General features: G+C 43.7%; 1 protein-coding gene across 1 annotated transcript in view; it reads left to right on the top strand.

Annotated features, from left to right (window-relative positions):
• LOC135517029 (transmembrane protein 132C-like) overlaps positions 1-16,098 on the top strand; it is a 48,911-nt gene that overhangs the window by 6,789 nt on the left and 26,024 nt on the right.

Genomic DNA, 16,098 nt, shown 5'->3' with positions numbered 1-16,098 from the left:
TGAAGTTTGCACATGATGGTGTTGATATGACCTTACTTTGTCTATATATTCTATTGTAAAGTTTTGTGTTGTCTAAACGTGCGGAACGTATTCTGCATGCACTGATACACTCTAACTCACTAATGGATCCATTCTACATCCAATTTGCTTAATGTCAATTTAGGTCTGTCTATATGTTGTGGTCGTACTAATGCATCATGACTTTTGTCACTAAGTCTTACTGTGCCTTTTCTGTTACCTTGACACATGCTACCATAATGGTCCCTGGCTCAAAACATAAATCCATAAATAATAGAAAATTAAGAAATAGGATTTATGTATGGATTATGAAAACATTCTCAGAACACATAGCAAATGTTAACCTCTTGTCCTGTTAAAAAGATGTCTGTGTATATGAGGACAAAATAATATTGTGTGTAGTCAGAAATTAGAGAGAGAATGTTTTTATTGCCATTTTAGGCCTTGTGTAAAAAGTCTATCACCATGATGAATAAGAAGGGCTCTTCTCAAAGGATAAGTTCCATGCATTTAAATTGTAACTTAAGGCCACTTGAATGGCGCCAGGGCGTGTCACCAAGGCCATGCTGTGGGACGGTTGAACGCTGGTGTGGCTGGAAGTCGTCTTGCAGTTCCGCTCCCTACACAGATTACAGACTTGTCGTGTGCCAGTCCCAGTCTACTTCCCTCCCGACTGGAAGAAGTTCTGAAGGCAGTCTTCCATAGACAGGGAAATAATTGGCTAATGGATTCGGCAGCCTTCATATCTTAACATCCCATTAACGTTTGAAAAGGGATCTCTGAATTGTTTAGTTCATAAATAATGCATACATTTAATGGAGCAAGAAAACAAATAACTAACAACTGCCTGACTCCTTATGGTGAAAATTAACTTATTACGCAGGCAGCTTTATCGCGCCAAACACACAATTCAGTCTGTTTTGCAAAAGCTCTACTCGTTGCCTTGGATGCACATCACGGAGCAGAATAAAGTTGCTTTTATTGGAATGTTTTAGATCAGTATACCTTAAAGTAATTTCAATCGGCGGAAGTTTGCATTTTCCACTCTTCCACTCGTTTTGTTTGAAGAAACAGCAGAAAAGCTTCTGATACGTTGATATCTCAAAGTGTAGGGGACAAAGTAACACACCCATTTTCTCAGATAACATAGAAGATAGAATGACATAGTGAAGTCAGCACGTTCCATAATGCGAAGGACGAGCTCCTAGCAAAAGAAAACTCCCAGTCTGGCCATGTTTCGCCTAGTTTTAAGAAGTGGTAAAGAAAGTAAAGAAAAGGGCCTAGAAGTTGTTTTTTTTCGGTTGTAAAGTCGTGTTTAGTTGTTTAAGGTTCCAAATGTATGTCATTTTGTTAAGCCTTCTAGGAGCGGTTTCGCAGACACAGATGAAGCTTAATCCTAGACTAAATTGCACTTTTAAACTGGACTAACTGAAATGCCATTTCTCAGACATTGTTTAAAATAGTCTCAAACTTGCGCTAGTCTAGATTTTAAAAAATCTGATTTCCAGAAGGACGTTTAGAGTTCATCTAGATCTAAGTGAAGGCTTAAATTAAACCTGGCCTAGAGGCAGGTTTAACTTCTGATTAATGGATGTTGGCCCCAAGGTTGACCTTGGCAATGGAGGAAAATGGATTACCTGGACTAAAATCTATTTCTGTGACCATTTCCATATGTACAAAGGCAATTCTTGAGCCAAGGCTTTATCTAAGTCTCTTAGGATAAAGGCCATCCCTCCTTCCCTACAAGTATTGATCCCCTTGAGGTTTTTGGGATCTGGAACCTTCCATCATGAAACAGGAGATTTGTGTGGTGCAAATGAACTAACTGTATGCATAATCGTCCACAAAGTCTGCAATGCTATATGTGAACTGAAAGACAATTATACCAAGTTCCCTGATGCTGCTGCCTGAGCCAACTACAAGGTAGAGTTCTATGAATATGGGAACTTCCATGGAGTCAGTGGCTGTATAGATGGATGTAATATTCCCATCAAGTTTCTCTCTACAGCAGATGCTGAGGAGTACAGGAATCGTAAAAACTGGTTCTCAATAAATGTAAAAAGTGTGTGCAGTTCTCCAACATTGGTGCATTTTGGAAAGGTGCAACTCATGACTCAAGGATTCCTCTTTGTATGCTCAGCTTGAAGGTGGACAACATAGTGGAATCTTACTTGGTGCCAGTGGGTATGCACAGACCAACTTCTTGTTCACTCCCTATCTTCATGCAATAGGACCTGAGCAACAATGGTACAACCAAGCTCATATCCGCACCAGAGGTATAATGGAGCACATGCTTGGTGTATGGAAGAGTAATGTCCTGTGTAAGAAGCCCATTACGCTTTTAACCAAGATGATGCTGCATTGTAATAATTGCAACAGCAGTGCTTCACAATTACCTCAAACAGCATGGCTGCCTAGATCCTTGCATTGAAGATGAGGATGACCCAGATGTTCCAATGGTTAAGGCAGACAATGACAGAAATGGACTAGCCTGCAGAGACGCTTTTGCTATGCAGCACTTCTCACAACAAAGATAGCTCAAGTGATTGAAGCAAACCGTAGACATGGATTGGTAACAAAATGGTTTTTAATTCACAAATGGAAATATCGGGACCCCGAACTGGTGCTGGTATGAGAAGACCATTGGTACTGCTGCTGCTTCCTGTTTCTCTCCTCCTTCATAACCAACACAACATGAAGGATTAGCATCTTCATATCATGCTCTTCTTTTAAATACATTAGTTTGTGCTCATGAAATTCCATGGTCAGTTTGTCATGCATTCTCACACAATCTTCCCTCCTGGCTGCTGCAGATGTAGTAGGCTGACCTTCATCCTGCATTATCTCCTCTAAGCTATGGTGATAATCTGCCTCTAGAAAATGATTGCATTGCTGCATTAGAGAACATTATTTCTTCAAGAGTTGAGTTCATTACATAATTCTTATTATGGGAGTGCAAGAGATAACTGACACATTACATGTTCCCTGGAGTCCGGGGATTGCACATGTTGAATGAATGTGTCCTACCAAATGAGGATTGGAACAGTCCCCCATCTGAACTGTCCAAATTGCCATCATCGAGGATATCTTCCAGGGGTTGCTGGCTCAACATTTCCCCCAGCTCATCTGTCTCTGGGCCTCCTGGGTGTCCATCACCAGTCTTGAAACGCTCCCTATGAGCAGCGGTGCAAGATATCTTAATAGAAAATCACTCAAGTATAAGTGAAAGTCACACATTAAAATACTACTTGAGTAAAAGTCTAAAAGTATTTGGTTTTAAATATGCTTAAGTATCAAAAGTAAGTGTAATTGCTAAAATATACTTAAGTATCAAAGTAAAAGTACAATAATTACAAATTCCTTATATCAGTTATTCCCAAACAGGGGTACGCACAATGTCGTCGGGGTAAGCCAAATAAAAATGTGATCCACATTAAAAATATATATATATTTAAAAAAATGTTACTTAAAAAAATAAAAAATGAATGTTCTTCACATTTTCTAACTGTCCATTTAGTAAGGCCCGCATCCATAGAGACACATCAGCTCTACTATCAAAAATGTAACCCTCCAAGATCCCCCCCACAGTTCCCCAATAGCTGTCCCTCAACCATTCGAGACCCCCCCGGAAAAAAATACAATTAATTCCATTCCCCACCCCCAAGAACCCCCCAATGCACCAACAACCAAGATAATGAACTAAAGAGAAAAAAGGAAAAGACAGAAGAAAACAGCAAACAACAATGCAAAAAAATGGACATCAATGGACATCAAGGACAACTGAAATCATAACAGCAATGCCAACTTTAAATGTTTGTGTGCATGTCTGGCACTATTACATGTATGTGCGTGTTCTTGTATGTGTTTATTTGAATGAGAGTGTGTGTATATGCATGTGTACAAACACTTGCACGGCATCAGCCTCAGGCAAACCGGCATTAGTTGTAAAAACACTGCCACTTAGTGTCATTCAAATGTACTTTTATTATTTTGACTTTTGACTTTTTTTTCTCCTTTATCTTTTGACCATCAATCTCTCTCTCACACATCAACTCCACTCCCACTTGTCTCCAATTCCACATACCAACCCTCAGCTTCCCTCAGCCCATCCCATCTATCGCTGCTGGCCACCCACTTCGTGTTTCTACGCAACATATATCTTTGAACTATGCTATGATGTTTAATGTATCTACAGATTGCGTGTTGAAGATAAATACTTTTACTAAGAGTATTAGTATATTAGTAATTGACTGACCTGGTCTCTCCAGATCTCCTAACATCACTATTTCTAGGGTCAATTTTAGATCAATGTTATGCATTTTCAGCCATTCCTGAACCTGAGACCAGAAACAGGCTACCTGAGGGCAATACCAACATAAATGGTCTATTGATTCTGTATCCTCACAACAAAATATGCAGAGCTTCAATGATTTTATGCCTCAAATATTCAACATTTTGTTGGTGGCAAGAATTCTATATAATAATTTTAGCTGAAAAGCACGAAGTCTTGAATCTTGTGTTGTTTTATATAGCAACTCATAAACCCTCTACCATGGAATCGGTACATCAAAAAATCTCTTCCCAACTATTTTGCAATCTGTATGTCACAGTTGTCAACATCCTGGTCCTCAAATTAAACTGGTATACTTTCCTATTTATGCTATTTTTATTCCTCCACCAGTTTCGATCCTTTATATTGGGCAGACAGACCAGTTCCCTACCTCCTCCCGCTGCCACCTGCCTCCTCCATTTCTGGGGCAATGCTGTAATCAATTGGTTGTACTCTTGGATTGAGCAGACCTTCCCGTACCATTCTGATAACTCCATGAAGGACATAACTCTACCATTACAATTTACAATATTATTTAAGAACAAAATACCCTTTTCAAAAATCTTTCCCATAAATACAGGTATTTTATCAACCAGCACATTTGAGTTCAGCCATCATATTTGTTGTAATATTTGTTGGATATTTTTACTGGACAGCTTTGTGACATCAAATGGACATTGGTGGTCAAGATGTGTTGGTATCTGTACTGATGGCGCAAAAGCCATGACAGGAAGACATTGTGGGGTGGTAACACGCGTGCCAGCAGTTGGGTACACTGCAGCATCCACCGAGAGGCTCCTGCTGCCAAGGGAATACCTGATATCTTGAAAGATGTTTTGGACACTACTGTGAAAATGGTTAACTTTGTTAAAGCAAGGTCCCTGAACTCTCGTGTATTTTCTGCACTATCCAATGATATGGGCAGCGACCATGTAACACTTTTACAACATACAGAAGTGCGCTGGTTATCAAGTGGCAAAGTATTGACACATTTGTTTTTAATTGAGAGATGAGCTTAAAGTTCTTTACTGACCATAATTTTCAATTGTCTGACTGCTTGCCATATGACGAGTTTCTCACACGAGTGGCCTATCTGGGGGATGTTTTTGCTTGCCTGAGTGATCTGAATCTAGGATTACAGGCACTCTCCACAACTATATTCAATGTGTGGGACAAAATTGAGGCTATGATTAAACATTTGGAGCTGTTCTCTGTCTGCATTAACAAGGACACCACCAGGTCTTTCCATCATTGTATGATTGTTTGTGTGCAAAAGAACTCAAGCTTACGGACAATGTCAAATATGATATAGCAGAGCACCTGAGTGAGTTGGGTGTGTATTTACACAGAGACTTTCCCAAAACGGACCACACAAACAACTGGATTCGTTATCCCTTTCATGCCCTGCCTCCAGTCCCCTTATATCTGAACAAGCAGTTCTGTGAAAATGGAATTGAATCAGAAGCCACGACCAGATTTCTGGATACAGCTGCGCTGCGCTCAGAGTATTCTGCCTTGGCAACTCGCTCTGTTAAGACACTGATGCCCTTTGCAACCACGGACCTATTTGAGAGTGGAACCAGACGGCATCATTTTCTTAATTTTTTAAATTTACTGATAGCCACGGGCACACTCCAACACTCAGATGTCATTACAAATGAAGCATGTGTGTTTAGTGAGTCCACCAGATCAGAGACAGTAGGGAAGACCAGCGATGTTCTCCTGATAAGTGCATGAATTGGGGCTCCCAAGTGGCGCAGTGGTCTAAGGCACTGCATCTCAGTGCTGGAGGTGTTACTAAAGACACCCTGGTTTGAATCCAGGCTGTATCACAACTGGCTCTGATTGGGACAGTATCTTACCTGAAGTTGTATTTCTGTTGATGAATCATGCTGTTATAATTGGGTGGTTTGACACAATTTGTTTCAAGAGGATTTTTTCAGTCCCTGAAATTATCTTAATGTTTTCTTTTAACTCCGTCCATTACTTGGTTTAGGTGACTTGCTCCAATTTCACAAAATACTTATGTCCCATCCCTAGTTTTGGAAGCATCCTCAGATCAGCACTAAGTGCACATCATTAATCTAATTAGGCTTCACAAAGATTAACTGGTTAGTCCTTATTTACCTTAGTCTGGGACGCCCTAGTCTAGAATTTATTAATCTGAAGTTATACAATGTCACAGAAATAAACATTTTTTTATCTTGATTTATTTAAGTAGAATTAGCCTAGTCCTGATTTAAATTAAACTCTGTCCGGGACACCGCCCTGTAGTGACTAAATGACAGCATAGGTTTTAAAAATCATGTTAGCTAGTCTTGGGTGTTAGCCTAGGAGAACTACAAGAGAGACGGGTGGGACGTCAGTAACACAACGTAAATTTATGAGCTGGAATAAAATAAATGGTAATTTTACCATGTAATTTGACTGAGAACACATTCTCATTTACAGCAAATACCTGGGAAATAGTTACAGGGGAGATGAATGGGCCAATTGGAGGTGATTAGGTGACCATGATGGTATGAGGGCCAGATTGGGAATTTAGCCAGGACACCATGGCTAATACTCCTACTTTTACAATACGTGCCATGGGAACTTTAGTAACCACAGAGAGTCAGGACACCCATTTAACATCCCATCTGAAATACAGCACCCTACACAGGGACATGTCCCCAATTCCTTCCTACCCTGGGGTATTGCGATCTTTTGAGCAGAGGAAAGGGTGCCTCCTACTGGCCCTCCAACACTACTTCCAGCAGCATCTGGTCTCCCATCAAGGACCAACCTTGCTTAGCTTCAGAAGTAAGCCAGCAGTGGGGTGCTGCAGGCCATTTTATCATATTGCTTTTATAATGTTAACAAAATATCAACAAATGACTGAATGTTTAAAAATTACATATGACATCATTAGAATTCTGCTTTAATCAATTGACTGGATGGATCAGCTTCTCACATAAGCTTTTATCGACAGGTTAGTGGTTAAAACATATACCTTTATGATTCTGGGAGTCAATTACCTTATGTCAATCCATGGAATTGTGATAATTTATTCTCTTTAAAAACGGCAAACTCATTAAGTTTATTCTACCAAACACAAGGAGCGCGCATGACAAGGACAGCTGGAGCGCACCTGATTGGTAGGGCAGTGCATGAATATTAATTGAAAATTGTGAAAAACATCTCCTCCTACATTCCCGTTACATAGGTCCCCCCTCTCATCAATCTACACACAATACCCCATAATGACAAAGCAAAACAATTGGAAATATCACATTTACATAAGTATTCAGAACGTTTACTCAGTACTTTATTGAAGCACCTTTGGCAGCGATTACTGCCTTGAGTCTTCTTGGGTATGACGCTACAAGCTTGGCACACCTGTTTTGGGGAGTTTCCCCCATTCTTCTCTGCAGATTTCTCAAGCTCTGTTAGGTTGGATGGGGAGCGTCGCGGCACAGCTATTTTCAGGTCTCTCCAGAGATGTTTGATTGGGTTCAAGTCCTGGCTCTGGCTGGGGCACTCAAGGACATTCAGAGACTTGTCCTGAAGCCACTCCTGTGTTGTCTTGGCTGTGTGCTTAGTCTCATTGTCCTGTTGGAAGGAGAACCTTCGCCCCACTCTGAGGTCCTGAGCGCTCTGGAGCAGGTTTTCATCAAGGATCTCTCTGTACATTGCTCCGTTCATCTTGCCCTCGATCCTGACTAGTCTCCCAGTGCCTGACGCTGAAAAACATCCCCACAGCATGATGCTGCCACCACCATACTTCACCGTAGGGATGTTGCCAGGCTTCCTCCAGATGTGACACTTGGTATTCTTGGTTTCATCAGACCTGAAAATCTTGTATCTCATGGTCTGAAAGTCTTTAGGTGCCTTTTGGCAAACTCCAAGCTGGCTGTCATGTGCCTTTTACTGAGGAGTGGCTTCCATCTGGCCACTCTACTGTAAATGCCTGATTGGTGCAGTGCTGCAGAGATAGTTGTCCTTCTGGATGGTTCTCCAATCGCCACAGAGGAACTCTGGAGCTCTGTCAGAGTGACCATGGGTTCTTGGTCGCCTCTCTGACCAAGGCCCTTCTCCCCCGATTGCTCAGTTTGGCCGGGCAGCCAATTCTAGAAAAAAATGTTGGTTCCAGACTTCTTCCATTTAAGAATGATGGAGGCCGCTGTGTTCTTAGGGACCTTTAAAGCTGAAGAAATGTTTTAGTACACTTCCACAGATCTGTGCCTTAACCTCACTAGGGGACGTGGGTAGCGTCCCACCTGGCCAACATCCAGTGAAATTGCAGAACGCCAAATTAAGAAACAGAAATACTCATTATAAAAATTTATAAAACATACAAGTGTTATACATCGGTTTAAAGATTAACTTCTTGTTAATCCAACCATTTCAAAAAGGCTTTACGGAGAAAGCATACCATGCGATTATCTGAGAACAGCGCCCAGCAGACAAATCATTACAAACAGTTACCAGCCAAGTAGAGGAGTTACACAAGTCAGAAATAACAATACAATTGTCACACCCTGACCATAGTTTGCTTTGTATGTTTCTATGTTTTGTTTGGTCAGGGTGTGATCTGAGTGGGCATTCTATGTTGTGTGTCTAGTTTGTCTGTTTCTGTGTTTGGCCTGATATGGTTCTCAATCAGAGGCAGGTGTTAGTCATTGTCTCTGATTGGGAACCATATTTAGGTAGCCTGTTTGGTGTTGGGTTTGGTGGGTGATTGTCCTTATGTCCTTGTGCTGTCTCTGTGTTACTTAGCACCAGTATTAGGCTGTTTCGGTTTTCGTGTTACGTTTATTGTTTTTGTATTTGATTCGTGTTTACTTTGTTTCATTAAACATGGATCGCAATAGCCACGCCACATTTTGGTCTGACTCTCCTTTGCCTACAGAAAACCGTGACAGAATCACTCACCACAACAGGACCAAGCGGCGTGACAACAGGCAGCGGCAGCAGGAGCTACGAAGTCTGGATTATACGACTTGGGAGGAAATAGACAGGTGGGAGGTCGACCCAGGGAGAGTGCCGGAGCCCGCCTGGGATTCGCTGGAGCAGTGCGAAGAGGGTTACAGGAGAATGGAGTTGGAGAAACAAGCACGGCGGCGTGGATGGAAGCCCGAGAGTCAGCCCCAAAAATGTATTGGGGGGAGGCTCACAGGAAGTATGGCGAAGCCAGGTAGGAGACCTGCGTCAACTTCCTGTGGTTACCGGGGGGCTAGAGAGACCGGGCAGGCACCGTGTTATACCCAGTGTGGGTGCATAGCCCGGTGCGATACATTCCAGCTCCGCGTATCGGCCGGGCTAGAGTGGGCATCGAGCCAAGTGCCATGAAGCCGGCTCTACGCATCTGTTCGCTGCTCTGGCCCCCCAATGGTGGAAGAAACTCCCTCACGACGCCAGGACAGCGGAGTCAATCACCACCTTCCGGAGACACCTGAAACCCCACCTCTTCAAGGAATACCTAGGATAGGATAAGTAATCCTTCTCACCACCCCCCTTAATGATTTAGATGCACTATTGTAAAGTGGCTGTTCCACTGGATGTCAGAAGGTGAATTCACCAATTTGTAAGTCGCTCTGGATAAGAGCGTCTGCTAAATGACTTAAATGTAAATGTAAATGTAAATGGTCTCCAGTGCGTCTCCTTGAGCAGGCTTACATCGCACCAGACTTGCGCATGGAGTCCCCGGTTCGCCTGCATAGCCCAGTGCGGGCTATTCCACCTCGCCGCACTGGCAGGGCGACCGGGACCATTCAACCGGGTAAGGTTGGGCAGGCTCGGTGCTCAAGAGCTCCAATGCGCCTGCACGGTCCGGTCTATCCGTCACCACCTCCACGCACCAGCCCTCCGGTGGCAGCCCCCCGCACCAGGCTGTCTCTCCGGCTCATCCTTACAGGTGCTCCCGCCTGTCCAGCGCTGCCGGAGCCTTCCTCCTCTCCAGCGCTGCCGGAGTCTCCCGCCTCTCCAGCGCTGCCAGAGCCTTCCTCCTCTCCAGCGCTGCCAGAGTCTCCCGCCTCTCCAGCGCTGCCAGAGCCTTCCTCATCTCCAGCGCTGCCGGAGTCTCCAGCCTGTCCAGCGCTGTCAGAGCCTTCCTCTCCAGCGTTGCCGGAGCTTCCTGTCTGCCCAGCGCCATCAGAGTCGTCAGTCTGCCCAGCGCCATCTGAGCTACCCGTCTGCCCAGCACCATCTGAGCTACCCGTCTGCCCAGCGCCGCCTGAGCCACCCGTCTGCCCAGCGCCGCCTGAGCCACCCGTCTGCCCAGCGCCGCCAGTGCCGCCAGTCTGCAAGGAGCCGCCAGTGCCGCCCGTCTGCAAGGAGCCGCCAGTGCCGCCAGTCTGCAAGGAGCCGCCAGTGCCGCCAGTCTGCCAGGGGCCGCCAGTGCCGCCAGTCTGCCAGGGGTCGCCAGTGCCGCCAGTCTGCCAGGGGCCGCCAGTGCCGCCAGTCAGCCAGGGGCCGCCAGTGCCGCCAGTCAGCCAGGGGCCGCCAGGGGCCGCCAGGGGCCGCCAGTGCCGCCAGTCAGCCAGGGGCCGCCAGTGCCGCGACTCTGCCCAGAGGCGCCAGAGCCCCTCAGCCCAGAGGCGCCAGAGCCCCTCAGCCCAGAGCAGCTGTCCCTCAGCCCAGAGCAGCTGCCCCTCTGTCCCCAGCAGCTGCCCCTCTGTCCAGTGGGGTCATGTAGTAGGGTCGCCGTAGTTAGGAGGCCAAGGAAGCGGACAAGGTGGCGGACTAAGACTATGGTGAAGTGGGGGCCACGTCCAGCACCAGAGACGCCACTGCGGACAGATGCCCACCCAGACCCACCCCAATAGGCTCAGGTTTTGCGGCCGGAGTCCGCACCTTGGGGGGGGGGGGGGTACTGTCACACCCTAACCATAGTTTGCTTTGTATGTTTCTATGTTTTGTTTGGTCAGGGTGTGATCTGAGTGGGCATTCTATGTTGTGTGTCTAGTTTGTCTGTTTCTGTGTTTGGCCTGATATGGTTCTCAATCAGAGGCAGGTGTTAGTCATTGTCTCTGATTGGGAGCCATATTTAGGTAGCCTGTTTGGTGTTGGGTTTGGTGGGTGATTGTCCTTATGTCCTTGTTCTGTCTCTGTGTTACTTAGCACCAGTATTAGGCTGTTTCGGTTTTCGTGTTACGTATATTGTTTTTGATTCATGTTTACTTTGTTTCATTAAACATGGATCGCAATAGCCATGCCGCATTTTGGTCTGACTCTCCTTTGCCCACAGAAAACCGTTACAACAATTGATCACTTACCTTTGATGATCTTCTTATGGTTGCACGCACAAGACTCCCATTTACTCAATAAATGTTTGTTTTGTTCGATAAAGTTCCTCTTTATATCCAAAAGCCTCTGTTTTGTTTGTGCGTTTTGTTCAGTAATCCACAGGCTCAAATGCAGTCACAACTGGCAGATGAAAAATCCAATTAATATCCACAAAGTTCGTAGAAACATGTCAAACTATGTTTATAATCAATCCTCAGGTTGTTTTTACCCTAAATAATCAATAATATTTCAACTGGGCAATAACGTCATCAATATAAAAGGTAAACAAGAAAAGCTTGCTCTCGGTCGTGCGCATGAAAAATCTATGGGATATTGTAGGGTCCAGTCATTCAGTGGTCTTACTCCCTCATTTTTCAGCATACAAGCCTGAAACAATTTCTAAAGACTGTTGACATCTAGTGGAAGCCATAGGAAGTGCAATTTGAGTCCTAAATCAATTGGTACTGTAATGGCGTTCATTAGAAAACTACAAACATACAAAAATCCCACTTCCTGGATGGATTTGTCTCAGGGTTTCACCTGCCAAATAAGTTCTGTTATACTCACAGACATTATTTAACAAGATTTGGAAACTTTAGAGTGTTGTCTATCCAGATCTATCAATTATATGCATATCCTAGCTTTTGGGCCTGAGTAGAAGGCAGTTTACTTTGGGCACGCTTTTCATCCAGAGGTGAAAATAGTGCCCCTTACCCTAGTTAACACAATCCTGTCTCAGAGCTCTACGGACAATTCCTTCGATCTCATGGCTTTGTTTTTGCTCTGACATGCACTGTCAACTGTGGGACCTTATACAGACAGGGGTGTGCATTTTTAAAACATTTCCAATCAATTGAATTTACAACAGATAGACTCCAATCAAATTGTAGAAACATCTCAAGAATGATCAATTGAAACAGGATGCACCTGAGCTCAATTTCAAGTCTCAGAGCAAAGGGTTCAAATAGTTATGTAAATAAGGTATTTCTGTTTTTTAATTTCTATACATTTGCAAAATTATATATAAACCTGTTTTCTCTTTGTCGTTGTGGGGTATTATGTGTAGATTGATGAGGAAAAACATTAATTTAATACATTTTTGAATAAGGCTGTAACGTATTAAAATGTGGAAGAAGTTGAGGGGTCTGAATACTTTCCAAATGCACTGTAAATACACCTTATGGAACAGCGGGGACTGTGAAGAGACACACACACAGGTACAGACACACACATACACACATTGTAATATTGTTGTACGGTGGAATTATACATTTTTGTATTGTAGATATTTGGTGGTGTATGATATGATACTGTTCTTTTTATGTGTGATGTAAGTGCCTTAATGTGTTTGGACCCCATGAAGAGTAACTGCTGCCTTGGCAGTAACTAATGGGGATCCCTAATAAATAAATAAAAATATACAAAACTGACCTGGACTAGCATTGAGGAGACTTTGGTGAAAGACTCTTAAACTCTCATGGCCTTGATATTATATTTATTTGAGAGAATAATCTCTATGCCCCCTGAACTTCCCAAATTCATTGACCTACTACAGATGCTTTTAGGCCTCTGTGCTTGAGGCCTATTGTAAATCATAGCCCCATACTGAGATTTAGAAAGGGGAGGGCCTGAGCCCCGTGTTTAAGGCCATGTGCAGGCTGGCCCGGCCTGGCCTGGCTTGGTTTGGCTCAGAGATGAGTGATTCTTCCTGGGGGAAAATCCATGCTCTACTTCACTCCTCCAGGCCCAATATTGAGTACAAACCCCCAGGTTTATGACAGATAATCCCTGTCCTGATTGAAAATCACTTGAGAGGTTAACCCTTTGGTTGAGAGATGATCTGACCATGGCTCCATTACTGCCTCCTGGACTTTTATGTGAGTTTGTGTGTGTGCGTGTGTGCGTGTGGCCATATGTGAGTGAGTATGTGCATGTGTGTTTGACGGTGGTCCCAGTCCCACAGTCATTGGAACAAGGCTCTCAATTACAGTATTCATCTTTGCTGCTCTACCTTAGAGCCAGAGCTCAGAGACCATCTATTTCCAGTCTGTCCAAAATGGCCATCCCTGTCAGTCTTCTTTCTATGAAAACTCCCACTGTACAATATCAGCATATACAGCATATGTCAGCATATAATATTAAACTTAAAATGACTTGTGGGGGGGAAAAATGGGACTGTTGCATGGCTGTTCATTTGACACAAGTAATTTAATTTGCACCACAGTATTGCTGGTAATTTAAGGACATTTCAGGCAGCCCTGTCTTTTGCCTGAAATGTGATTGGTTGGTCCAAACAAATTAATACTTTGTCAAATTCAGGCCAGGGGATGATAACTTTCTATATTTTGAAAAGTGGTATTTTGATGATGAGTTTGTGCTGTGCCTGAGGTTCAGGAAGTCTCCGGCAGGCAGTTTATTTAACTGATAGCCTGTTGGCAGTTCCCAACTAAATATATTGTAAAGGTGTGAGATGTGACGGTAGTAGATGAAGAGGGGAGCTGTAAAAGATTACGAATGAAATGATGATGAGTTGATTTTGAGGAAGTCACAGAGACAAGTTTCCCCCTTTTCAACGTCATCTCAGGCAAGGATTTATTTAATCAACCTCCTCTTTGACTTTTATTTTCCTTTCCCCTTCCTGATCTCATTCTTGGACTGTTTACTAATCCAGGCAGGCTGAAAATAAACTGTTGTCATCGGGCTTTGCCCCTCATCGCTATAGTCCTCCTCAGGCAAATTAATCACTGTTGGTCTGAATCACTTCTCATTCCTGATACTGGCCCATTAAATTGAGATAAAAAAATGTTCTCATTTATCATAGCAGGAGTAACGATATGTTTGGTTGGTGGATTGCTTGGCTCTAATGTTGGCCTTGCCTCAGTGAACCGAGCTGAGAGTGATTTAGTCTGGCTCCTGACCCAGAACTCGATCCAGTTCTGCCTGGGTTAGTATTGATCAGACTGTCAGCTGTCACTGAGCACCAGTCTCTGTGTGTATGACTGAATCACACGCCCCAGCAGTCAGACGGGAGAAGGGGAGTGTCTGTGTGTGTGTGTGTGTGTGTGTGTGTGTGTGTGTGTGTGTGTGTGTGTGTGTGTGTGTGTGTGTGTGTGTGTGTGTGTGTGCGTGTCTGTCTAATCCACTGCACTGAAATCTCTGTTATTATATTTATAAAGCTTACTTGTCGGTGTGCGTGTATGTGTAGAGATTAAGAGTTGTCTATCTGGATGCGTGGTGGGACTTTAAGCCACTGGGTTATCACTTAATAGTGACTCTAATTATTCTGATGTTGTCCCCGCCATCATCATCATCTAAATGTTGTCCCCAATCATCGTCATCTAAATGTTGTCCCCATCACCATCATTTGAATGTTGTTCCCCCCCATCATCATCATCTGAATGTTGTCCCCACATCATCATCATCTGAATGCTGTCCCAACATCATCATCATCTGAATGCTGTCCCCCTCATCATCATCATCATCATCTGAATTTTGTTCCCCCCATCATCATCTGAATATTGTCCATCATCATCAACATCTGAATGTTGTCCTACAATCATTGTCATCATCATCTGAATGTTGTCCCCCCGTCTTCATCATCTGAATGTTGTCCCCCCATCATCATCTTCTGAATGTTGTCCCCCCCATCATCACCGTCAACTGAATGTTGTCCCCCACATCATCATCATCTGAATGTTGTCCCCCACATCATCATCTGAATGTTGTCCCCACCGGCATCATCATCATCTGAATGCTGTCCCCATCATCATCATCATCTGAATGTTGTCCCCATCATCATCATCTGAATGTTGTCCCCATCATCATCATCTGAATGCTGTCCCCATCATCATCATCATCTGAATGTTGTCCCCATCATCATCATCTGAATGTTGTTCCCCATTGTCATCGACATCATCTGAATGTTGTCCCACCATCATCATCAGCTGCAGCTGTACATAGTCTATTGGTAAATAACCCACCCATTTTCACCTACCTCATCCCCACACTGTTTTTATTTATTTACTTTTCTGCTCTTTTGCACACCAGTATCTCTACCTGTACATGACCATCTGATCATTTATCACTCCAGTGCTAATCTGCAAGGTTGTAATTATTCGCCCACCTCCTCATGCCTTTTGCACACAATGTATATAGACTCGCCTTTTTTGTACTGTGTTATTGACTTGTTAATTGTTTACTCCATGTGTAACTCTGTGTTGTCTGCTCACACTGCTAAGCTTTATCTTGGCCAGGTCGCAGTTGCAAATGAGAACTTGTTCTCAACTAGCCTACCTGGTTAAATAAAGGTGAAAAAAATAATTAAAAAAAATAATTCATCTGTATGTTGTCCACCATCATCATAATCTGAATGTTGTTCCCCATTGTCATCGACATCATCTGAATGTTGTCCACATCATCATTTAAATGTTGTCTCTCCATCATCATCATCATCATCATCATCATCATCTGAATGTTGTCCCCTC

The sequence above is a fragment of the Oncorhynchus masou genome, chromosome 28 (assembly GCF_036934945.1).
Source record: "Oncorhynchus masou masou isolate Uvic2021 chromosome 28, UVic_Omas_1.1, whole genome shotgun sequence".
Classification (NCBI taxonomy): Eukaryota; Metazoa; Chordata; class Actinopteri; order Salmoniformes; family Salmonidae; genus Oncorhynchus; species Oncorhynchus masou.
This window is presented reverse-complemented; position numbering and strand designations above follow the sequence as displayed.